The sequence below is a fragment of the Ctenopharyngodon idella genome, chromosome 5 (assembly GCF_019924925.1).
Source record: "Ctenopharyngodon idella isolate HZGC_01 chromosome 5, HZGC01, whole genome shotgun sequence".
Taxonomy (NCBI): Eukaryota; Metazoa; Chordata; class Actinopteri; order Cypriniformes; family Xenocyprididae; genus Ctenopharyngodon; species Ctenopharyngodon idella.
In genome coordinates, this window is record NC_067224.1 from 38,613,929 (window position 1) to 38,641,788 (window position 27,860).

Sequence of the window (27,860 nt, forward strand, 5' to 3'; positions counted from 1 at the left end):
TTTACTGCAAAAATATTACATATTGCACCTTTAATCGAGATTTTGATTTTAGGTCATATCGTCCAGCCCTACATCAACTGTTTGGTTATCAACATTCTTCGAAACATCTTTTTAGTTCAACAGAATGAAGAAACTCATACAGGTTTGGAACAACATAAGGGTGAGTAAATCATGATAGAATTTTCATTTTGGGGTGAACTATCCCTTTAACTAACATTAACTAATGGACCTTATTGTAAAGTGTTACCAATCCAGCCTTTCTGAGTATAAGAGATTTCTTTGAAAAATATTTTTAAAATCTTACCGACCCCAAACTTTTGATATGATATGCTTTTTTGCTTCAAATCACAGTTTGCAATGTTGTGATTCATCTCACAGCTGGCTGTTTTTGGTTCATGATTTAGAATTCTTTACTGATGAAATGTATAAATTCTCTAAGAAGAAAATAAACGGGAAAAATACTTCCAGAACTGAGGCCTCTAAAAAAAGTGGGCCATCACTGTGGGTGGCTGTATATGCGTCACACAGAGACTAAATGCAGTAAAACCTCAGAAATTGTTGTTTATCTACACTGTTGTTTTTATGATATAAGATGAATTTGTTCCACTAAACAACCAAATGAAAGGGCAGAAGAGCTCTATGAACAGCCCATGAAAACAAACTGGTTACATAAAAACTACTAATTCAGGACAAGGGTTTATGCAAATATTCATCATCAAGTAGGGCTGCACGATTAATCAAATAAATAACTGAAAATATTGATTACAGTATTCAATTTGGGTCCATTTTCTATGTACAATTTGATTAATCTAAATTAATAACCACATTTACATCATTAAGGAAAATAAATCAACAAATAAACGTGCAGTAGTCATATCTCATTTTCGATATACACTTCCTAAATCAGACATGAAGGTTAAGCGACCTTGGAGACATCACCCAGTATTTTAAATAAATATTCCTTGTGGGCTGACACTGCAATGGCAGATACAAGGAACTGTTAATGCATTCTTCATTAAACTTTTAGCTGTTTATTTTTAAAGCACTTTCACCCTACTGGAAACAGCTATGACTTCCTGTGTTTTGTTTGTCCAAAGTGTGGCCTACTTTTTTGTTTCAAAATCCTTCTGATGCTGTTTTGACAAAAACAAGGAGCTATAGAAAAGTTATTCAGACTGCAGAAAACCAGTGTTGCTGTTGGCAACTAAAACTATTATAAATGTTTCGTTAATTGATATAAAGCTGCACAAATATATATCAAAATACATGAAAAACTTAAACAACTTATGGGCTTTTACACGACACCGCTTTCAACTAAAAGCTGAAAACTTCTTATGCGTTTTGGTCGTTCATTTACAAGAGTGTTTTGGGGGCCTTTTGAAAAGGGGTTTCATAGTGCAAGTTTATGAAAATGATAACATTATCGTCCCCGTGTAAACTACAAAAAAGTTGACGTCATGCACATGCGTGTTACATGTTCAGTCTATAGGCGCGTAGTGTTTCTTTACTAAGTGACATCGCCAACTACTGGCCTGGCAGCATAACACAGCGTTTTTAGTCGTTTTTCACAGATCTGTGTGAATGCGGGTCGTTTTGACAATGTTGTCATCTGTACGCGAAAAACGCAAAGGAAAAACTTTTCAGTTTTTAGTACATCGTTGCTGTGTAAACGTACTCTTAAGCTAAAATTAGAAATTTCCTTGGCAGCTAACTGAAATAAAATAATTTTAGGTTGAATTAGCCTACTAAAATTACTAAACTAAAAATTAAATACAAATAAATAAATATAATGATAATTATATTAAGATAAATATAAAAGGATATTGGCCAGAAATTCTCTTCAATGTACACTGTAAAAAGTAATATGCTATATCTACTCCATAAAATTTTGGCAACAGATTACAAGCAATATTATTAATTCAATTCAACAAATAGAATTGAGTTAGAATTAATCAAATTTATTCCTTAAATGTCAAACAAAACAAGTAACATTTAAGTAAAATTTAAACAAAAATATCTGAATAACAGACAGACGTCAAAGATGAATTAAGAACTCTTTATTTGTTATTGCCAACATTGAAGACACCTGATGATAACAAGTAGAATCAATGAAGGAAAGAGAAACACATGAATTAACAGAGGTTTAGATGTTGATTTTATTGAAAATGTTTGGTCACCATTATGGTGATCGGTGTTTCATTTAGTTGGGCAGTTTTACTCAAATTTGCTTTTTATGTCAGTTTGTGGTTTTTGTAATGTTTGCTAATTTTACCCATTTTAAATGGTTGATTTGTAAGGAATTAATTTGATTAATTCTAACCAAATTCTTATATGTTGAATTTAATTATTAATATTGCTTGTAATCTGTTGGCACAATTTTATTGAGTAGAGAGAGCATATTACTTTTTACAGTGTAGTCCACATCAACTTCCTGTTTAAATAGGAAATTCCTTAACACAGGGTTTTTAAACACTAAATTTGTGTTTAAGAGATTATTCTAAAAGAACTCCGCTCACAACAGAATTATTATGAAAGAAAAAGGAGTTCAAAGACTCACAGTAGGAACACAATTATAGTCACAGCTGGCCAATCTGACATTAAGAGAGATGGTCAGGCGGTGTTCTTCTTGAAGCTCATTTCATCAATCTACCCTACAAAGTGTTCTCTCAATTATCGATCACCATCCTTTTCATTTGCATTTCTCTTTAAGTAAACTGTTTAAAAGTTCTCCAAAAGCCAATAACTGCTCGCAGAAAACATGAAAAACTGGTGTTTCTAATTCAGCCCAATTTGTCTTATTGAGTCAAGCTGTGGGAACAATTTGAATTATTAATCAGGGTTAAATGGGTTCTTGTGGTCTGTCTGTTTCTGGATTCATGAGCAGATTTCTTTGTAAAGTTTAACAGAATAATTTAACCAAAAGATAAAAATTTAATTTACTCACATGCATTGTTCTAAACCAGTACGAGTCTTGCCGAAGTTTTGCAGTAGCTTTGTGTGGTGAACAGACCCAGATTTCATTGGATTAGTATCTATCTGGTACAAAAACTATAATCAAACTCAGTACATAATTGAATCAAAACATCATAAACATTTATTTCACTGCAAAAAAGTGATGTGATGACTTAAATTAGTTGGAAAATCAGTTTGTACTTGGAGAAAACAGAGTGCAACAGTGCCCGACCACTTTTTCAGTATAGTGCTGGTTCTGGAAGTATTTTTTCCATTTATTTTTCCCATAGGGATTTCAAAAAAGTCTTTGTTAAAGCGTTATAAGCCATGAACCAAGTCAACCAGCTGCGAGGTGAATCATACATTACAAATATTGATTTGAAGCAAAAAAGTATTTGAAAATCTGACAAAAATAAAAAGGTACAAGGCTGTTAATGGCTTTAGTGAGGGAAAGAACTACAGTCCCATGAAGCACTGCGAACAGCATAATCGAATTAAAAATGATGGAGAAATATAAAACTACTAATTTAAAAATGTTGATTTTATGTATGTATATATATATATATATATATATATATATATATATATATATATATATATATATATATATATATATATATATATACACACACACACACACACATACACACATATATAACATATATAACAATATACGTTAAGTTTATTGCAAAATACACATATATATACAGTAGTCAACATTTGAAGTGGATCAAAAAAGTTCATCAAAGTCCTAAGAACTAAGTTGTCCTAAGAAGAAGGTTTTAGGACAACTTTGATGAAAGGTTTTGATCCACTTCAAATGCTGACTACTGTATTTAAATATTTTGAGAGTGTTGGGAGACCGACTCAATTACGTCATTCACAGTGCTTAATGGGAGTGGGAGGAGCTAAAGATATATTTTGGCGCATTTTGCTCGTTTCGGCTCTCTGACTGAATTTTCTGTACAGCATCATGGGTAGTGTAGTTTGTCACCACAATTTCCACTTTTAAAGGGTTAGTTCACCCAAAAATGAAAATTACCCCATGATTTACTTAATTTACAATTGATGAACGTGGAAGCACAGAGGAGAGAGCAAAACAAAACACCAGTCACGAATTAGAGAATTTTTAAAGAGAAATGTCAGAGGACTTCGATATAAGAGAAGAGGAGCTTGAGTTTGTTGCCCAGCTCTATTTGTTTGAAAAGCGAGAGGCGTAAAAGCTTACGCTACTCCTACATCACGTCAGGGGCGTAAATACGTGTGTACGGCCATCTGCCGGAAGCTAGTTATTTTAGTTTTTAAAGTTTTAAATATGTATATTTTTCTTACACAAATGTATCACTTCGCTTCAGAAGGCCTTTATTAACCCCCAGGGCCAAGTGGATATCTTTTATGATGGATGGTTGCACTTTTTTGGGCTTCAAAATCTCATCCTCTATTCACTGCCATTATAAAGCTTGGAAGAGCCAGGACATTATTTAATATAACTCCGACTGTATTCATCTAAAAGACGAAAGTCGTATACACCTTGGATGGCTTGAGGGTGAGTAAATCATGGGGTAATTTTCATTTTTGGGTGAACTAACCCTTTAAATACAATTATTTTAAAACCAAGTTGAAATAATGCGGGCTGCAACAGAAGCAAATACTATCAATTAACAACCTCGCAGCTCACGGTAAGGCTGTCTTTAAAGGTTTATGAGTTATCATTAAAAATCAGCTCGTTATGCTACTTGATATTGCAAACTGGTATTTCTTACCATATTATTTTAAAGTATTGTCTGAATTATAAACACTCTGGTTTGTAGCACAAACAGTTTTACAGTTTACTGCACTTTGATATTCTTCTTGTTATTTCCCTATAGCGGCTAATAAATCTTGCACATTCACAGAAAACACCTTACTTCCACGTTGAAAAATAAGGTGGATAGGTTGTGGAAACGCAATGCCATTTTGTTGATGCTACTGAAAAATGTTTTAATTATAGTGCCACTGCTTTTACACATTTCCCTTACACATTGTGCAATTATGAACAAGACATGTTGCCATTATTTCCTGCTAAACCCTGGTTAAATACAAGCCACATTTGGCAGTTCATTTGAAAATGTGACCTAAAACTCAACCACTCTGTTTGGTATTCTGCACAGGCACATGGCACAGAGCTCAAACATTTTTTTGTCCAGCTGAATGACAGTGCTGCTATACGGTGGACACTTGGAGTGTATCATAGATGTCCAGGAATAGCTCAGGAGAACGACACCATTAAAACCGAGCAGGGGTGGAAGATGCCAAATGACAGGTGTGCAAAGATGGAGAGCAAGAAATCTAAGCCACCTCTCCAACCTGAGCTGCAGGTGGCTTACACATTTGACAACAGCCCCATAGTACAAATGTCTAGGATCCAGGAAAAAGGAGAATTGTAAGGGAGCGCACAGACGTCAGTTTTGTTTTAAACATTGGGCCGCCCTTGACAGAAAGACAAGAGGACTGTAGTGATGATAAAAGGGGACAGAAAACAATCAATTTATGTTTAACATGTAGACGCGCGTCAAGGAGTGATGTGTTTCACCCCGCTGGCTTTGCTGACAGCTCAGCCGGTGTGTTTCTGCATGAGCGGGATGTTCCAGGGGGCTTTTTTCAGTAAGTCAAGAGCAAAGAGTTACACATGTGTGATTATATATTGTGAAAACTTGATTTTGAGTTTTGCTTGGCTGTTTAAACTCACCAACACATCGCTAATAGCAGGGTGTTGCTATTTGGTTAGCGCATTGCTATAGAGTGCAACAGTTGGGTTCCGGAAGTAAAAATTCCATTCATTTTCTTCATAGGTAAACTGATTTTTAATGGTAACTTATAAACCTTTAAAGACAGGCCTACTGTGAGCTACGAGGTTGTTAATCCATTGTATTTTAAGCCGACACATTATTTCAGCTTATTTTTTAAAACAATCATGTTTAACAGCGGAATTCCTAGTGAAAAACTACACTACCCATGATGCTGTACAGCAAATTACACCAATCAGAGAGTCAGAAAAAAGCAACACCTGCCGAAAGATCTCGTTAACTCCACCCACTCCCATGAAGCACTGCAAATAATGTAATTGAGTCGATCTATATATAAAATCAACATTTGTAAATGAGTACTTTTACGCTTTTAATTCAATTATGCTGTTCACAATGCTTCATGGGATTGTAGTTCTTTCCCTCACTAAAACCGTTAAGTATTCAGTCTTGTACCCTTGTCTTTTTGTCTGGTTTTCAACTTTTTTGCTTCAAATCAAAGTTTGTAATGTTGTGATTCACCTCGTAGCTGGTTGACTTGGTTCATGCTTATAACTCTTTAATGAAGACTTTTTTTTAAAATCCAAATGAATGGAAAAATACTTCTGGAACCAGCGCTGCTGAAAAAGGGGGGAGGAACTGTTGAACTCTATGTGGCTCCTCCGTTGATATCGTGTTCTAGGTGGTCGCTAGGCAGTTGCTGTAGAGTTCTGAATGGATTCTAAGCATTCTGGCTAGTTGCTAGGCAGTGGCTAAAGTGTTCTGTGTGGTTACCAGAGAATTGTTAGGATGTTTCTATGATATTCTGTGTTCTAGGTGATTGCCAAGCTTTGTCTGGTGATCTGGATGTTTGCATTGGTGATGCTAGGCTGTTAATATGGTATTTTGCTGTCAGGTCACTGGCAATTGCTTAGATAAAAGAATGGCACATCTCCTCACAAATCTTGTTTGTATAATAAACAGGCTGGACATAAATGTTGATACTTCGGGCTAGAGTTTCAATCAAATAACTAAAGCAAAAAATAAGCAATAGTAATGGTGATGCTTGCATTAGCACAAACCACTAATTAATAAGCACACCATGTCAACAAATGATTATGCGTTTGATTATTTTATTTCGTTGGAGTAGGTCAGGATTAAAATATTTTGCTGTGAGTGTTTGGATGTGTAATAGATTAACATTGTTCAAAGCAGTTAATTAAGGTGTTCTACTTTCCCATATTCCAATTCATTATGGAACTGAACAGGGAACAGAAATCAGTAAACAAAACCTGCGGAGGTATAGAGGTTCAACATGGAGTTAGGTTTTGTCCTATTCTTCAATTAGCCCCTTTCACACAGTAATCCCAGTAAATTACCGTAAATTGACCAGAATGTCTTTACCAGTAAATACACAAATATGCTGTTCACACAAGCAACAGCGTTCTGGCTTTTTACCGTTAAGTGACCATTCACACATCAGCACCAAAATACCAGTAAATTATGTGATGTCAGTCATGGGAAATGAACTTTAAACAATATCTTTAAATAATAGTATCCAACTGCAAAGCCGCAGCGCTGATGAATGCTGACGACACATTGAAAAAGCTGCAAGATGCGGTGCAATGGTCAAAGATGTCCATCTAGCGTATATTTACATAGAAAAACTATTAAAAAGCAGAGGAGCTTACTGTAAACAGTGCACAGTAATCGCATCATCTCCATAAAAACTTCCGAAATATTAAATATGCTGCCTTCAGAGGATGCATTTCAAGGTAGGAAGGCATCAAGGCATGTCAAAAATCCAATGTTAGCTTCACTTCCTGTCTCCTCATCTGATCGATTTTTTTAAGGCAGCATAGATTCACTGCCTTTGATATCCCACAATCCTGCGTGTTCCATTCTGTGACAGCTATGCTAAAAAATAAAGATGGCGTCTGAAAGTTGTGGTTGGTGGTCAGTTTGTGTAAATGTATGTTTTTGACCAACATTTTCCACTTTTGGTGTCTAGCGAGAAATGTCTACTTTAGTAATTAAATATTTGCTATAGTTTTCACCGAAGCTCACTCTATTTTGCTGTAGATCATTAAACCGTTATGCTGCCTCAGAAGTCTGTCCAAAATCAGTTTTGTGAGGTACCTTCATGCGTAAATGCTGCTTGCAAACTCATTGCCTGATAGGGCAGCAAGACTACAAGTCAGCTGCCTAAGTTTTCAGACGCAGCCCTCATGATTGGCCCAAAGCAGCCTTCTTGCATCAGCACATTCGGACCTTGTACATGCACATACCAGTAATCTTCATTCTTTGTTCACACACAGCATCATACCGGTAATTTACTGGTAAGTGGTAATATTACAACTTTTCATACTGATAAACTGCCAGAACCAATTTACCGGTATTTTTGAAAAAGTCCTGTTCACACATGATCTCTTAAAGGTAATTTACTGTTCATTTACCATTAAAGACTCTATATTTGAAAGGGGCCACAATGCACAACACAATTCCTGGATGGATAACTCTTCACTGGAATATCGGTCTTTGATGCACATTTCCTCTTGCGCCAAGCGCCAACGCTGAATGTGAGATGACAGTTAAATCCAATGATCAAAACACAGTTTGTTCACACTGCTTCACCACCTGCAATTACGATACAGAGGAAAAATCTATGGAGTCAATGACAAATTTTTGGTGAAGCAGTGTGAACAAACTGTGTTTTGAGCATTGGATTTAACTGTATATAGGATAATTAGAATCTTTCTTCCTTTCTCTTCTGCTCTTTATAGTCATGCCTAACCATAATCTTGTCTCATTATATCCCTGGGGGAATTTGGTATGATGAACATTTGGTTTCACATTAAATAGCAGTTTTCTCATTGTTTCACTTTTTTTTTTTTTTTAACGATTCACGGTGATCACATCCTTCCAGCTTCAAATGTACAAGAAACACTATAAATTTTGATCTGTTTTTGATCTTAGCTGTAGGGAGTTTCTATAAAATGACCAATAGAGTGCTGCAGGAATGAGTTCTAAAACATAGAAAGGAGTTAGTATTTTTGCACTTTCTGTTACATTGCCTGAATGTCAGTGGTTGTTTTTTTAATGGGTTTTTGGTTAAAGGCCTGAAGTAAGGGTTGTGGTGAACACAAGCTCAAGATATTTTCATGTTTTATTCTATGACATAAAATATATAAGTAATACCCCACTCCTGATTTTTTTAAGCTTTTACATGTCTTGAAAAAGTGGCTGAATTTCACTTTTTTAACTTTAGTTAATGTGTAATGTTGCTGCTTGAGTATAAACAGTATCTGCAAAGTTACAGCGCTGAAAGTTCAATGCAAATGGAGATATTGTCTTTTAAAGTTATGGCAGTTTAATGCCTACAATTATGACCGGTTTGGACTACAACGAGTTTCAGAAGCTGCTGTTTATGGGCCTCAACCTGTAAGTATGTTTTATTGTTTGTACATGTCTTTTAAATGTATAGTTCTGTTGCTATTTTTTGGTTGCAACAAGGACGTAAACAAAGACCAACACGGTTTGTCTTTGCTAGCCAGTTAGCTAAATTCTATTGCATACTTCTCCAACAAACGCCAACAAACTTCTATGTTCATAGACAAACAGTTGTTCATGCTATAAATTAAACGATACCTTTACAAAAATGCTACTACTCAGTCATGTATTCGGCTACAGTAAAGCTTTAATCAGGCTAAAACCGTATATTGAAAGCTAACATAAACAGCAGTGACATTTACAAGTGACAGCATATCTTAACACTTTGACACAAATACAAACAGAAATACTTACCATTCAGAAACGTCCTTTAAAAGCCGTGCTTTCAGAGGTTCAGTTTGACCCTCTTCATCATTACTGCTATCTGGGTTTTATTTGGGCTCAAACTGATATGGAAATATTGATGCTATTATTTACATTTCCACTGAAAGCTTGCAACTATTGCCCATAATGGTAAGGGGCATAGCGTTTCCGTACAACATGCGCTAAATGCTTCAGCGAATCACAATACACTGGACCAGCTAACCAATCTGAGCATATTGCGTATTACAGAGGGAGTGGTATCATAGAATCAGGAAGTCAAACCAGCCGTTCAAATGACAATAGAGACAGCGGTGTAGAATAAAGGTAAAATATATGAAAAATACGGCTTTTTTTTTAAAAAAAACAAAGCATTAAGACATGTTAAACTGTGCCCCATAAACACAATCAAGCCTAGGAAAAAAAATAGTGAACCACCCCTTTAAACTTCAATAAGCCAAAAAGATACAAAATGTATCTACTCACTAGTCCGCTTTGAAAGCCTTGTTGTGTCTATATGTGCACACTTGCAAACTATTCTAACCTAAGCTTTCCAACTTGTAGATTGTAAATAGATTGAAAGAGTTGTTGGAAACTTAGTGGTAGCCAGGCAGACTGACGGCAGAAGTCTGGACTCTATCGCAACTCTATCATTGGCCGAGGACCTCCCAAGAGGACGTCTGACCAAAATGTAAAGCAACCAATCACACACTGTAAACCCTAATGCCTAATCAAAATACTTAATTGTTTTGAGTAGGATAAACTTAAATTTAACAAATTAGCTCATTTAAATTAACTGTTATGAGAATTTAGAACTTTTTCTTTTGAGTTCACAGAACTGATATATTTTAAGTAAACTGAACTTTTATTGTTTTGAGTTGTATGAACTCATTTCTTTTAATTTAGACTAACTTAAGTTTAACTGAAACTGGGCTGGGATTTCTATTTCCCAGCATGCTTTGCTCATGGCACTCAAAAGGGAGAGTAAATGCTAAAATTAAGTGTTATATAATGTTTTTTGTGCAAATGGATAAGGGAGATTTAGTAGTGATTAATGTTGTGTTATGCTAATTTAGAAGAGTTTCTGTTAATGTGGGTTTTTAGAGAGTTACCATCATGGTGACAAGTGACGGATGCGGCTTGGTTTGAGAGCAGGTAAGTTACATGTTTCAAGTTGCTGTACTCATTCAGTAAGTGCTATACCATGCTATTGTTAACATGTTAGCAAATTATTAATTCAAGAACATTGTACAAATTTGCTGCAACAATGGAGCCGCGATCTTCACATACTTTTGAAAATCCAGCGTTTATTTGATCCTGATAAGCGCTCATAGCATCACAGTGACTTTGTTTCCAGGTGGACCATTAAAGAACGCAATACACACGTCTCCTGGAAATCCTGTAGAATTCAACCATTCAAATGATGACTTTGAAACTTCCGTGTTTCCCATTTTGTGTGCCATATGCATCAGATGTTCCATGGGCATAACGTCTGAGGCTGAGACTATAGTGGTAGTGACATCGAAATCATGTGACCGTGGTGTAGTTTGTTTACAGCTTTAGCCCTTTTCTCTGGTGATTGCATTTAGGCTTCAAAATTCATAAAAGTTGTGTACATTTGTAAAGATTATCCTGATGAACAAAGCATTTGTTTGACACAGAGCTTATTTTCTGTAATAATCCAAAAAGTCAATGGAAAATCCTATTGGCTTTTTGTCGATGGAACCAGGGTGATGCTAACTTCCAGCTTGGCCTACAAAAAAACTAATCATCCCTGCAGTGCTCTCTTCATATGATTTTTTTTTTTTTTTTTAAATATATGCATTGAATATATGGCCACTGTTTTGTATGGAATTCTTCTTTTGTGTTCACTGGAAATAATAACATCATATGGGTTTGAAACGCCCCTTTAAGAATCACAACAGGTTGAAGCCAGACAGAAGAACTGGGAACAAACTCAGCGTCTCATTCCAAGTGGACAATGCTGTTCTTACGGGTGCACAATCTCCAGGATTTCAGATGAGAATGTATCCGAGATCCTTCCAAACCACTTTGTTTCCTTTGAGAAGCATTCTCTCTTTCTCTCTGCTGCAGTCTCTAGGGATTCACATCATCTAACAACAAAGAGAGCCCCAATTCTGTGCCACTGTACTCTGCTTTGTGTGTATGCATCAACGGGAAAAAAAAGATTCAGAATAAAGCCCGTTTAAAGATACTAGCAATACTGAACACTAGTATTGAATATAAACTTCAAAAGTGAATAATGATACAAGAGCCTATTTTAATGTACTTTATCTCAATTCTGGCATACAGAAATGTTGTACTGTTTACAAAGGATGTCATATCTAAATAGAAAGAATGTGTTTGCGGGTGTCTTTTTTTGTCTGCCATGCACACTAAAGGGCAGCTATAGACACAAAAGACCACATCTAGACCTTGAATGAGGGTGTGATGTGCCTTTATGCAAGCATATCTATGATTAATCATTGTTCCTCCCTCCTGCATGGAACGATAGGAACTCCCACAGTGTTTTGGGTTCAATACAAGCTTTACTGACAACATCAGTGACATACTGTCGATTACCACAGAAAATAATAGCAGTTCATTCACAGTTTATCCACAGCAATAGCAAACCACAACAAGCAGACAATCCATCAATTCCCAATTAATAAAATCAAGTCCCATTTTTCATTTTTCTATTTAAGAAGCCGTTTCACTTGGACATACACCCCAATAGGGAAGAAAAAACTATCACAACTTCTGTTTCATGCCAATTTAAACAATCCAAAATTATTTTCTGTGTTAATTGACAGCATGTAACTTGACTTCCCTGACTTCAAATTTTTTTTTTTTTTTTTTTTGCATCTGTTTGCTATAACAGCAAAGGTTAGAGATGATAAATGTTGATCATAGAATAGTATTTTTTAACATCCAAGACATATGAGACATCCAAAGAGTGGTTCAAAGAGAGAGGACTTTAATGTCTAAGATGTTCAAAGAGGGATGACTCATATGTTTAAAACCTTCAAAGAGTTGGGAAAACGTGTACCTTTACGTAGTGTGGCACAGCCTCAGCTTCCATTTTAAGCTCTTATGTGATGATGCATAACAACCAAATGACTCTTCCCTGTAGACAGAAGAGAACATTTCAAACACAAATGGTTTCATGAACTCATACATTTTCATTTAAACAACTAAATCAGTCCAACTTCCTCAGTCTTAGTAGCTTTAAAAAACTCTTGGCTTACAGACTTTCAGTGAATGCGTTAGACTTTCTCATTGTCATTTTGATGGACAGGGTTGTAAAAATTCCGTCATAATCTACTATTACCTTTCATTAATTTGCATATTTTAATGATAAGACATTTAATAGCTTTAGTTTTCATTTACATTTTCATTTTTAATCATGAACTTGCAGGACAAGCATACAGGCTATTATGCATTTATTTAATTATGAAGAGATCAGATGAACAGAGACTGCGCGACATTTTTAATGTTCAACACCACAAAAAGCAGATGAATGTTTGTTTTCTGCAGTGTCAGCGGAGGCCACTAAAACACGACCTTTGTGCCTGAACAGGCAAATATGAACAACGCAACATTACAAAATACAATTACGTAAATGTGAACAAAACGTAATAAATGAACTGAACTGAACTAAACTCAATCGACTTACAGTATCTGCCTGAACACAATTCCTTCCTCCTGGTCCACATGGACTAAACTGGGTGCTCGCCTGTGTGACTGATAAACGCTGTCTGTTGTTTGTCCTTCATCCTCCACCGCGTCCGCATCAGTCCATCTTTTTTCACCTCTTTTATAAACAACATCACAACTATTTGGCCGTTTAAAGAAACTTTTCACACTCAGCTGCTGTGACATTTTTGCAATTGTATGTAGCTGAGACTAAAGTCACGTAGGATCACACAATTAATATTGACACAGACCGTACGAAATACTGTTAAATTACAATAGATTACCATCAGCGTAATCTTGACAAATCAGGTCCTCCCTCAAAATCGGGTCTCTAGCGCCCGATTACAATTCCTACAAAATCATGTTATGACAAATGCTGTTTGAACTACATTATAATGACCATTAATTTCTGTATTAGTTAGCTTATGTATTAGGATAGCATCAAAGTCCCTTTCAAGCAAAGTCTGTTCACTCGGCGGCCATATTTGCAACTCTTCCAGGCAGCTATTTCGGGCATCCAAGACCAAGTCCTATCTATTTGAATGGGGTAATCCTGAAATCTCAAAAACTGCTTGGCAAACTCACAATTAAATAACATATTTCAAATCAGCAACAAAATCTGACGTGAACTGTCCCATAAATGTTGTTTCTTATGCTCAAATTGCAAAAAAAACAAAAAAAAACAAACGTATTATTCAGACTAGACAAGCCAACGCGCATGTGCAGACCTAAGCGCAAGTCTCAGGTTTCTATGTGAACCGGAGCTTCTAGGCAGCTGCAGTGACGCAATGACTTTATCAATCAGCGATTCGTAAAGCTCCGAAGCAGTGTTTTGAAATCGCCCATCACTATAGTTGTTATTTTGTTTTTTTGGCGCACAAAAAGTATTCTCGATCGAAAACCTATGCATTTTTCCCATAGACTTTTGGAAAATCGCAAAAAATAAGCTCTGTGTTTAGCAAAGGGTTATGACACTTACACGTTTTCTCTATCAAGATAATCTTTACAAGTTAACACAACATTTATACATTTTGAAGCCTAAATAAAGTCGTCAGATATGTTTATGAAAACTTATCCACTTTTTCATGAGAAATGCTGTCTAAATGTCCTGTTTGTCATGATGACGTCTAAAGTCCCCGCCAAAGGAAGTAGTCCCTTTTAGCAATTTGTTAGCAACTGCCATTTTTAAGACACAATAAAGGTTTGAAAAAAACACAAGTGGGTTATAACTGGTGTATTTTATGTCATAGATCAAAACGTGAAAATATTCAGAGGCTTTGTTAACCACAGACCTTATTTCAGGCAATTTAGCAAAACCTATAGACTTTATGGCGATGGAACCAGAAATCCTAAAATGCTAACTCGCTTCCTACAAAAACACGTCATCCCTGAGGTACTCTATTGCGCGTTGCAGTTTCTCCCATTCATAACTAATAGGAGTGAATCATCTTTCTATATCTATATACAGGGGTGCACATAACTGGTGCGCAGGTGCACATGCATGGTAAAAATAAATGATGCGTACCAGAAAACGTGGAGGGAAGCGCTTTTGAGTACCAACATTTTTGGAGACAGGGACACGTTTAATTGCAGGAGTAGGATTTTTCTCCATCTCTGGTAAGATAGCAATCATGATGATAAGTGTGTTCATTAATTATTAGGGGTGCAACGGATCGCAGTTGCTAAGTTTAACCATCATAATGTGAAAGTTTATCACTTGGACGTGTTTTGTCTTGCCAATTTACACATTCAAACGATTTTAAATGCGGAAGAAGAGTCGAAAAACGGGGTGCGCGCGCATGCAGAGAGAGAGAGAGAGAGAGAGGCTTTCAGACAGCGCTCGAAGACATATTTATTCATTTGTTTCGAATCGGTGGTTCAGAGCGCCAAAATCATATGATTTCAGTAAACGAGGCTTCGTTACGTCATAAGTGTTTTGAACTTCAATAGTTCAATAGTTCACGTGACTTTGGCAGCTTGATACACGCTCCGAACTACTGAATCGAAACAAAAGATTTGTAAATCGCCCATCACTACATATTGTTGAATAAACTCATTATTTTGTTATTTTTGGCGCACAAAAAGTATTCTTATCGCTTTATAATATTAAGGTCGAACCACTGTAGTCACATGAACTGTTTTAAATATGTTTTTAGTAGCTTTCTGGGCATTGAAAAAGGGAATGTTATTGCTGGCTATGCAGGCCTCACTGAGCCATCGGATTTTATCAAAAACATCTTAATTTGTGTTCTGAAAATGAACGAAGGTCTTACGGGGTGCGGAGTGACATGAGGGTGAGTAATAAATGACATAATTTTCATTTTTGGGTGAACTAATCCTTTAATGATATCAAAAATTATGATTTTTACTAGTAAGAATTGTATTTCTGATTGGAATTTCAACTATTAAGAAATCAATTCTTGATATCAACAATTGAATGAATGGCAGCCTATGGTGACATTTCACTAGCGAAAATACAATTACAGATATCAAGAATTCTAATTTTTACTAGTGGAAATGTAATTCTTGATATGAAAAAAATAACATTTTAACTAGTGAAAATTGAATTGTTGATATCAAAGAATTAACATTATTACTACTGGAAATGTAATTCCTGATATCAAGAATTGAATTGTTGATATCAATAATTCATATCCTGAGAATGAATAAAAGTCAAAACGGCTTGCCATAGTTAACGTGACCACTGCTTCCTAAATATATTACTAGTTACTAGAATTTCTAGCAAAATGCATGAGCCAAGAGTTAAAAGCTTTTGCCATCATGTTGTGAAACTCTTTTTATATAGCATGCTCACACACACACACACACACATTTCCAGAAGCTGCAGACCTTATAACAATTAGGATTAAAACTTGTAAAATTTGTAAAATTTAAAAAGACCAGCATAATTGCAACATTAAAAGTAAATTAGTAATTGTTTTGGGTAGTCTTCCGGTCGAATGAGTTGCTCTGTAATTAGTTTTGCCTGAAAGAAATCTCATAAACATTTAAAAAACTAAAAACCTTATTGCTGTTGTTCTGGTTGAAAAGGTCTCTATTTTGCACAAGATATATATGGGTATTGTTCAGTCTTTTTAGACAGAGCCAAAAGTAACGAAAAGTAACTCCGGTTCACTCACTATTGCTACATGAATTGTTAACAGTCTTAGCCTTGGGCACATTTAGTCAGAAGGCTAAAAATGTCTGGTTATGTATAAAAAATAAGATAGAAAATAGAAAATGACTATGAATGTAAATGAATAAAATCCACAGTAAGCATACTTTAGCTATACTGTATATAGGACTAACTCTCAAAATCAGCCGAGTTAAATGCATGTGACATTTGCATTTAAAGGGATAGTTCACCCAAAAATAAGAATTCTGTCATTCTGTCTCACTGCAGTGCAGCTTCCTTGGTTCCTCAGAACAAAAAAAGAATTCTGTCATCATTTTCTCATCCTCATGACGCTCCAACACTCAAAAAAAAATATATTTTATCTCTTGTTCGGTTTAATGAATTAAAATGAGCTAAAGCAACATAGTTTTTGTCCCAACTTACAACCCGAATTCCGGAAAAGTTGGGATGGAAATGAAAATGAAAACTAAAAGACTTTCAAATCACATGAGCCAATATTTTATTCACAATAAAACAGATAACATAACAAATGTTTAAACAGAGAAATTTTACACTTTTATCCACTAAATGAGCTCATTTCAAATTTGATGCCTGCTACAGGTCTCAAAAACGTTGGCACGAGGGCAACAAATGGCTGAAAATGCAAGAAATTTTGAAAAGATTCAGCTGGGAGAACATCTAGCAACTAATTAAGTTTTAATTGATATCAGGTCTATAACATGATCAGCTATAAAAGGGATGTCTTAGAGAGGCAGAGTCAATCAGAAGAAAAGATGGGCAGAAGCTCTCCAATCTGTGAAATAGTGCGTAAAAAGATTGTGGAATACTTTACAAATAATGTTCCTCAACGTCAGATTGCAAAGGTTTTGCAAATCTCATCATCTACAGTGCATAACATCATCAAAAGATTCAGAGAAACTGGATAAATCTTTGTGCATAAGGGACAAGGCCAAAGACCTTTATTGGATGCCCGTGGTCTTCGGGCCCTCAGACGACACTGCATCACTCATCGATATGTTTGTGTCAATGACATTACTAAATGGGCCCAGGAATACTTCCAGAAACCACTGTCGGTAAACAATCCGCTGTGCCATCTGCAGATGCCAACTAAAGCTCTATCATGCAAAAACAAAGCCATATGTGAACATGGTCCAGAAGTGCCGTCATGTCCTGTGGGCCAAGGCTCATTTAAAATGGACTGTTTCAAAGTGGAAAAGTGCTCTATGGTCAGACGAGTCCAAATTTGACATTCTTGTTGGAAATCACGGACGCCGTGTCCTCCGGGCTAAAGAGGAGGGAGACCTTCCAGCATGTTATCAGCGTTCAGTTCAAAAGCCAGCATCTCTGATGGTATGGGGGTGTGTAAGTGTATACGGTATGGGCAGCTTGCATGTTTTGGAAGGCACTATGAATGCTGAAAGGTATATAAAGGTTTCCAGACGACGTCTATTTCAGGGAAGGCCTTGTGTATTTCAGCAGGACAATGCAAAACCACATACTGCAGCTATTACAACAGCATGGCTTCGTTGTAGAAGAGTCCGGGTGCTGAATTGGCCTGCATGCAGTCCAGATCTTTCACCTATAGAGAACATTATATCAGCAAGAATGGGACCAAACTTATTACCTCGATGCCCAGACGTCTTCAAACTGTTTTGAAAAGATACTACACCATGGTAAACATGCCCCCGTCCCAACTATTTTGAGATCTGTAGCAGGCATCAAACTTGAAATGAGCTACTTTTGTGCATAAAATGTTAAAATTTCTCAGTTTAAACATTTGTTGTTATCTATGTTCTATTGTTAATAAAATATTGGCTCATGTGATTTGAAAGTCTTTTAGTTTTCATTTTATTCAAAAAAAAAAAAAAAAACTGGTTGTAATTACAGTCCACCTAATACAATTAAAACTGAAGTTTACTTAATCCATTTGTTTTGGGACTACATGAATAATTTTTGTTGACATAACTAAATTGGCAATGGATCTGTAGTTCCCAGCATGCCTGGCAAGGGACTGCATTAGAGTAAATTATGGCTGCCTCCGAAATTGCATAGTCTCTTGAGTAAGTACTTATTTTGAATAAGTTATTACTTCTCAACCACTAAAAAAGTATGCTCTATATAGTATGAATGTAATCCAGATGTACTACATTTGCCATGTTGTCATTATCACATGACCTACCAGCATCAGTTGCGCTGCTTCACTGCCATTTACAAATCCTCTCCCATGGCGTCATGGAATAGTAAAGTGTCCATCATATGCACACTTCAGAATCTTGCCGGAAGTAGTAAGTCATCCAGGTACTTTTTGCCTACTCTTTTATGAGTACTGTGAATTCGAACATCTTTTCACATACTGGTTTTTGCCTACTATATAGTAGGGAAGTATGCAAGTTCAGATGCAGCCTAAGTGTAAAGGGTATAACATGTTAGTGTTTAATGTTCAGTTATGTTGGACATTTAGAAGAATTTCTGTAATGTTTTTGAACATTTTTGAATGGTTTTTAAGCTATATGAGAGTTACGGTGTGAGTAATACAGTAACCTCAGTACTGACACCAGTCTCCTTCTTATTTCTTCATTCTATACATTGGTTATAACAATGAATGAAACTGCACTCATTTAGATCAGTACAATAAGAATGAAACAAGTTCATTTAAACAAATAAGGTTTTGTTGAGCCAACTTAAAGGATTAGTTCACTTTCAAAAGAAAATTACCCCAAGCTTTACTCACCCTCAAGCCATACTAGGTGTATATGACTTTCTTCTTTCTGATGAACACAATCTGAGAAATATTAATAAATATCCTGACACATCCGAGCTTTTTGATGGTAGAAAGCGTTACCAAACGAGTATGAGCTGAAGAAAGTGTCTCCATCCACATCCATCCATCATAAACGTACTCCACATGGCTCCAGGGGGGTTAATAAAGTCCTTCTGAAGCAAAGCAATGCGTTTGTGTAAAAAAAAAGTATCCATATTACAAGTTATGAAGTAAAATATCTAGCTTCCGCCAGACTGCATTCTGTATTCAAATTACGAAAAAAATGGAACTGGCGTTGCGTCAGTTAAACTTTTCTGTAAGTTGAATAGGGAAGGTGTAGGACACTTTGAACTGCGAGAGTTTTACTGGCGGAAGCTAGATATTTTACTTCATAACCTGTTAAATATGGATATTTTTTTTACACAAACACATCGTTTTGCTTCAGAAGGCCTTTATTAACCCCCCTGGAGCCGTGTGAAATTCTTAAGCTCATATTTTGTTTGGTAATGCTTACTGCCATTATAAAGCTCGGATGCGTCAGGATATTTATTAATATTTCTCCAATTGTGTTCATCAGAAAGAAGAAAGTCATATACACCTAGGATGGCTTGAGGGTGAGTAAATCTTGGGGTAATTTTCATTTGAAAGTGAACTAATCCCTTAATAAATATAAGTTCTTGTGTCATACTAACCAGCAATAGTGCATGCTAGTATGTTAAAGACATGTATGGTTAGTATGACACAGTAACTTAAATTCGTTGGCTCAACAAACAAATAAAAACTTGAGAATAAATATGTGGCCTCTCTCTGAGTGTATATGATGAAATTATTTCTCAGCATTGTGTTATACTCTCCACTGTCCAAATATAGATGCAACACATTTTGACATTTGCAACACATAACTAGGTCCATATGTATGGCTTTTCTGATGTAGTAAACTAAACCTGCACAGCACTCAGACCTCATACTTTGTCTCTTTATAACTCATAGCAGGACATAGATCAAAAATGCAGCAGGACCACGGAGATGAATGGTGCTTGGGTTATGTAGGAGGAAATGGCTTGCTTTTTCAAACGTTTTCATATTTGAAAAGGAGGAAAAAATGATCCTTTGAGATTTATTTTGCTCAATGTTGTTAAAAGCCTAGGATTTCACTTCCTCCTAAACTGGATTTTATGCTACATCTGATCAAACAATTGACAACACAAAGAATGAATGACAGGTGAGGTCACATGTTTAAATGTATCCACATTATCTGTTGCCAAATCAACTAGACCAACACTAATCTTCATTGCCCCCATATTTCAGATTAACTACAGCCATCAGCTATGTGATGGAATAATCATACAGCCTGTAAATCTGTATATTTTAATTTTCCAAGAAAAATAAATGTATTTGCTACTTTTTCCTAACCATATTTACACCGATCATGCATTACATTATGACCACCTTTCTAATATTGTGTTGGTCCCCCTTTTGCTGACAACACAGCCCTGACCTGTCGAAGCATGGACTCCACTAGACCCCTGAAGGTGTGCTGTGGTATCTGGCACCAAGTTGTTAGCAGCAGATCCTTTAAGTCCTGTAAGTTGTGAGGTGGGAACTCCATGGATCGGACTTGTTTGTTCAGCACATCCCACAGATGCTCGATTGGATTGAGATCCTGGGAATTTGGAGGCCAAGTCAACACCTCAAACTCGTTGTTGTACTCCTCAAACCATTCCTGAACCATTTTGGCTTTGTGGCAGGGCGCATTATCCTGCTGAAGGAGGACACAGCCACCAGGGAACACTCTTTGCATGAAAGGGTGTACATGGTCTGCAACAATGCTTAGGTAGGTGGTACATGTCAAAGTAACATCCACATGGATGGCAGGACCCAAGGTTTCCCAGCAGAACATTGCCCAAAGCATCACACTGCCTCCACCGGCTTGCCTTCTTCCCATAGTGCATCCTGGTGCCATGTGTTCCCCAGGTAAGTGACGCACGCGCACCCGGCCATCCACGTGATGTAAAATAAAATGTGATTCATCAGACCAGGCCACCTTCTTCCATTGCCCCATGGTCCAGTTCTGATGCTCACATGCCCACTGTTGGCGCTTTCGGCGATGGACAGGGGTCAGCATGGGCACCCTGACTAGTCTGCAGCTATGCAGCCCCATACGCAACAAACTGATGCACTGTGTATTCTGACACCTTTCTATCAGAACCAGCATTAACTTCTTGAGCAATTTGAGCTACAGTAGCTCGTCTGTTGGATCGGACTACACGGGCCAGCCTTCATGCCCCACATGAATCAATGAGCCTTGGCCACCCATGACCCTGTCGCCAGTTCACCACTGTTCCTTCCTTGGACCACTTTTGATAGATACTGACCACTGCAGACCGGGAACACCCCACAAGGGTGCAGTTTTGGAGATGCTCTGCCCCAGTCTTCTAGCCATCACAATTTGGCCCTTGTCAAACTTGCTCAAATCTTTACGCTTGCCCATTTTTCCTGCTTCTAACACATCAACTCTGAGGACAAAATGTTCACTTGCAGCCACTTGAAGAGATAATCAGTGTTATTCACTTCACCCACTTCACATGGTCATAATGTTATGCCTGATCGGTGTAATTGTTAATTATAATCAAGAAATCTTTCCTTATTTCATGATATCATGGAAAGTTGGTCAAAGTCGAACACCTACCTCTCTTCCATTGGTTAGACACCCAAAACGTATGACATTGCTCAAGTTAATATTGTTGTGTCAGTCTGGTCAGGATGTTAAACACTTTTTGGGGTAAATAACTTGCTTACAGTTACACAAACTGGTAAAGGAGGAAGTATTTAAACAAAAAGTTATACACTTCACCTTTTAAACATACTGATAAAACATTAAAAAGAAAAGAAGAAGAGAACGTCACGACTGACCTTTAAGACGCTTGTAATATCTCTCATATCAATAGGGAGGCTCTTTCTTTAACTATGGGTCACAGGAGTGGACATCGCTCTGTGATCCTTCTCTTCCACGTTGCGAATGATTGCGGAGAGTCTCGGCCCTCAAACTGAGTCTCACTCCTGTCATCTTGTGCACGGTGAGAAATGGATGTGATTCATTTTGGAGCTTGTAATATCTTCAGGGGTAACCGGTCCCTGGGGGGGCACAAGCACGGTATTAAAACTGTCCATCCTCTCAATAGTCACGTCTACATCCTTTCCTGCCATCCTCAAGGGAGTGAATGATGGAGGAGGTGTAAAGAGAGACTAGGGTCAGAGGAAGGATGAGAGAGGATATTGCACAGCTGTCTGCTCATCTGCCTCTGAAGTCAGAGAGGAGCCGTGTGAGGGGACACCGGAGAAATAGAAAAAGCGGCTGGGCAATTCATTTGAAAAAAAAAAAAAAAAAAAAAAAAAGGCAATTAGCATGAAACCGAGGCTTTGGAAATGAACGGGACCTAGATATTTTCTAATCAATAGATTGCAATAATAAAACACAATAAAGAGTTATGTATATTTTAATATTATGAATATTTATGATAATATAATGATAATATTTATAAATTATAAATTAATTTAAATTATATTAAATGAGTATTAAACTTAAATTATAAACAAATTAAATAAATATTATTAATAATTGCTAATCATAATAACCATAATTGCTGACAATATTAGGAAATTATGACAAAGTTGAATGTTTCTAAAAGGAAATTTAGAACAATATTTTGCCATAAAGACCTTTTTACAAATTGAGTGAAAAGTGAATATTGGTTAAAAAAATAAATAAACTTTTATTTTTTATTTACTTATAAATTTACTGTATTTGTATGTAATATGAGTTATTAATATGAATATTTATGACAATGGTAATATTTATTTACATACTAATACAATTAGAGCATAAATAAATAAAAATAAATAATTTAAAATTAATTAATTAATTATTTTAAATAAATAAATATTGTGTTGACAACCAGTATTAGTCAATACAAATAAATAACTCAGTACTCTCAGTATTAAGGAACCATAACAAATTAGTTGAAAAAAGTATGAATATTGTTTTTTGGTTTTTTTTTGTTTTAAACCAATTATTAGTCTATTTATAACCAAATGTTGTATAATATAAATTTTGTGTCCACCATTTTTTAAAACTGCCCCTACGGTACTAATCCGTAATTGATATAAACAGAATAAAAAGGGTACAGTGCACAGAGCACAGTGGAGGATTTGGCTTTCAGAACCAAAGTGCTCCCCTTTGAGGAGGACCATTATTTATCTCGTAGGAAATGGATATTAGTCGACAACATTTGCTATCCAATGGGGAAAGACGCACTAGCACACCTGTAGTCTCTGTCTTTATAAACACAATCAGAGATTTCAAAGACATATTCAATAAACAGACTGAGAAATAATCTGTCAAAACACTCATATCTGGTAAAATGGGATAAAAGAGGATGAGGGACATCTAATCACAGTTGCGACACTGCTATCTGTGCCGGGTTATGTAAACACAGACGATGAAACGTTCCCCTAGTGTCTCAAAGAGCTCAAAGACAAACAAAACAAAATAGTGGAGGAAACTGGAATTATCTCACTAAACAATATCAAAAAAGCTCTGTGAAAGCACCACTGGCACAGCAGATGATATTTCATAATTCATTATCAGGACAATTACAGGATGTTTGAAACTTTATAACCCGTTTTATTCTTCCCAACAGAGCGGAAATATGCAAAACCACTGTAAACACATAAGCTTTGTTCCAAAACCTGTCTTCATTAGCAAAGAAGGCAATCCCAGAAAGCATTGCAACAAGCTTAGTAGGGAAAAAAAATCTTCCAAGATGGCAGACAAGACAAGATGAGAGAAATGTTAATTTATAAACATATTTAATTCAATATTGGAAACAAAGTATTGCAAACAAAAAAAAATTATTACCTCAGATTTGTCTTCAATGTATAGGTTGTTTGCACATGACGTCATTGCTGTGGGGCGAAATGCAGCTGGAGGGCAGGAAGTGATTTTTCTATATAGGAATCGCTATCACAAACTCAAAATTCCTAAGTTTTGCGATGTTTATGGTTGCTCAAATCGATCAAACTGAGAAACCACAAGGAGCTTTTATCGTTTACGTAACTTTTTTAACTTTAAAAGTTGTCGCCTTTAATAGCGTTTTGCATCTGCTGATACAGAAATTAATATGGAGACCTGCTTACCTTTTTTGTTTTTGACTTGGTTAAATATTCACATTCTTCATAGTATCGTTTGCAGGGAAGAGAAGCTATTTTATCCCATTGCATGATCATTTGGGGTTTTCACTGAAGTTTTATAGAATTCCGTTCACAATGTTGATCTTGTTACCGTGAAAACAGTGTCACGCGCTGCTGCTTCAGCCATCATATGGTAGAAAATGTCCAAATAAATAAAAGTGTTCAACAAGCTGACAGAAGTCGATCCATTTCTTTGTTGGAAGGGTGTAAATGTAACTGTAGTTTTAATGTTGTCTTTGTAAATATTCACTTTCCCATATAGCCACAGAGGAGATTCGGAGGGTCACAGACACCGACACACTGTATTTTTTGCATTTATTTCAACAAATGACAACCAAAATCAAACCCATAGAAGCTTGTGAGCAGTTTTGAAGTGGCTGCGTGCAAGTTATGCTCATTCACAAGCCGATTGGAAATGTGATGTTAATTATTAAACCAAACAAAGTACAAAACTTTCAAAAACACTCAGCAATGTGATTATTTTATTGAGTGATAGGCAGTGGGTTTAATCAGTGACATTATTAGATTTGCTATATGGCATCTTCCGGTCACCTCCTCAACCTGCTTCCCTTAGTGTTTTTACATGTAGAAAAGGCGAAAACTGTATTACACCGTCCAGTTTTTTCCCTTAACGAAAATGTGACCTACAATGGAGACATTTTTCACAATCATGACAGAAAATCAAAATACTGCCCTAAACTCACTAGCAGAAAGGCAGCGCGATATAAACAATCCAGACAAGAACTGAACATGGCTTCATATTCTCTATATCTACTGCCTCGATGGCAGACAGGTCTTTCAATTCAGTAGAAAAATCACTCCTCTTCATAACACAAGGATCACGTCCAACATATGTGGTGATTTTCTGTTTATATCTATAGTGTCTAAACCGCTAAAATACGGAATTTCCTCTATGTCTTCTATTCTGTTTCTTTACTTCAGCTGAATTTCACGCATCATCAAAACCACGTGATTGCAAACAAGCTATTAGCTTTGCATGCTTGTTAGCAACATGCTAACATCCACTTTTGAGTCTCCAGTGCACTTCAAAGTACTACTAGTACGAGTTTCAGTCTTTGTAGAGCACTCCAAATGAGTCACTTATGAGGCAGTTCACTAGGTTTTGAAATTGAGCTTTAGTCTAATTTATTTTCAACTTAATGCTTATTGATATATTACCTAAAGGAATCACTGAGAACTAAAAGAGGTATTCAGGCAGGAGTTGAAAGTACTGATATAGAGGGAAAAGAGGGTTTTTAAACTTTGAAGTTCTTGGCAAATTCCAACTTAATTTTAACTGATTCATCGCACTTTTGCTTCATTTCAGGCTTTGTTCTTGCGGCTTTGACTATAGGAAACGTTTTTTATTAACTTTACCATAAATTTCAAAACAGAAGCTCCTGGCATGTTGTGACTGTGATTCAGAGTTAATGCTGTGGAGATTTTAAGGTGTGTTTGCGGCAATCTTTCCATTGAGCAATACTATACAATTCATCCATAACTCCAGCGGATGCCCTAAAAATGTCATCCCAGCACCACCCCGTTTCTCCCCAGGGCCGGTTTTCTCTCTCATGCTCTGTCTTTCTCTGTTTCTATTGCTCTCTGCAGTTGCTCCATTCGTTTTATCCTTCACTATCTCGCCCACACTTTAGACGTCAGTATAGATCTGATATTGCTGGCTGTTTGTTCCTTAAAACAAAGTATGATGAACCTCTGACAGCTCCTACCTGAGTGGCCTAAAGGGGAAAAGGCAGGATGGCTTATTTAAGTTGCTGCATGGATTTAAGATGAATACGCTGCTCATGGATGCATGGACATTTGGGTTGGAAAGGGTTCAGATCAGACCTGAAAATACAATCATAAATCAATTAAGTAACTTATCTGTTGGTCTCTTTCTCTCACTGCTTTACATTTCAGTCCTTTTATACAGTATGTAATGTACATTGCGCATCTCAAGAAATTGATATTTTCATTGGAACTTAGTTGTTAATAATATTACTACTAATTATTATGGCCTTTGGTGGAGAGATACCATTCAGTTTTGTGCACATGAATGACAAAGTGAATGTTCAGTGCCATATTTTATTAATATTAATGAGTTGGTTATGACTGAGCTCATAGTCAACTAATCTAAGGCTAATGAATCACTCTTTATGGTTTGCTTCTTGCAAAAAAACTTCATATTTGTTAGATGTACATGCTTAAATAAATCATATAAGTTGTGTAAAAGTGATTCACTTACGCTTACCCATTTTTACAATCGAAAAAAAGAGCTTTTGCCAGATTGTCCATTCAGGTCTGATCTGAATACAAACAGCAGGAGAAACAAATGTTAAAATGCAAATAATAAAATGCAACCAACTATATTTTGTAGATAGGAGGAGAAAACACTTAATATATCTTTTGTAGTCAAGGCTATATGTCCAATCAAAATAAACACGGTTTGTGCCAACCATGTTTAGTGTGGTGTATCTTGGACTGCAGATTAAAAAAAATTACTACAAATTACTTGTAAATTGTAGTCCGTTACTGATTACAAGTTACATGATGAAAATTTTTGTTAGTAATGTAATCTAGAGTACTCATTTTAGGTAATGTATTCTGACTACTATTTGATTACTTTTAGATTACTTTTGACCTAACTCATTTATCACTTAGATATGAATGGGATTATTGTGTAGCATATATACAGTGCTGCTTGAAAGTTTGTGAACCACTTGCAGAATCTGTGAATATCTGAATAATTTTAACAAAATAAGAGGGAATCATGCATGTCATTTTTTATTTAGTACTGTCCTGAATAAGATATTTTACATAAACAATGTTTACATAAAGTCCACAAAACAAAAAAATAGCTGAATTTATAAATATGACCCCATTCAAAAGTTTATGAACCCTTGATTCTTAATACTGTGTGTGGTTACCTGGATGATCCACGACTGTGTTTTTTGTTTTGTGATGGTTTTGTGTGGTTATAAGCAACCCACTGTTGCTTATAAAAGCAACAGTGGGTTGCTTTTATAAATTCAGCTATTTTTTTGTCTTGTGGACCATATGTAAACATTTTTTATGTAAATATATGATAGTACTAAATAAAAAATAACATGCATATTGTATGATCCCTCTTATTTTGTTAAAATTATTCACATTTTCACAGATTCTACAAGGGGTTCACAAACTTTCAAGCAGCACTATAGAGAGAGAGAGAGAGAGAGAGAGAGAGAGAGAGAGAGAGAGAGAGAGAGAGAGAGAGAGAACAAAGAGAAAGAATATATTTTCTATTCTTTGTTATCAACAACATGAAATGCATTAAGAATTACATTATGCCAGGAAAATACTGCAGGGGGATTGTGAGTTGATAAAAAGCTAATTAATTAAATCATAAAATTGTCTAATTAAAATGAATTATTTGAGCATAAAAACAATCAAAATAAAACAATTGAACACTAAAAATATAAATATTTTATTTGTTTACCTGCATTCAATGTGAACA

At 36.0% G+C, this 27,860-nt stretch overlaps 1 long non-coding RNA gene across 1 annotated transcript in view; it reads right to left on the reverse strand.

Moving 5' to 3' along the window:
• The window catches only part of LOC127513599 (uncharacterized), a 92,569-nt gene that overhangs the window by 46,296 nt on the left and 18,413 nt on the right, over positions 1–27,860 (reverse strand). The window contains exons 3-4 of the long non-coding RNA XR_007930431.1: positions 22,031–22,252; positions 12,574–12,651 (exon numbers count right to left, since the gene is read on the reverse strand). This is a non-coding gene — a long non-coding RNA (uncharacterized LOC127513599). The remainder of the gene's footprint in view (positions 1–12,573; positions 12,652–22,030; positions 22,253–27,860) is intronic.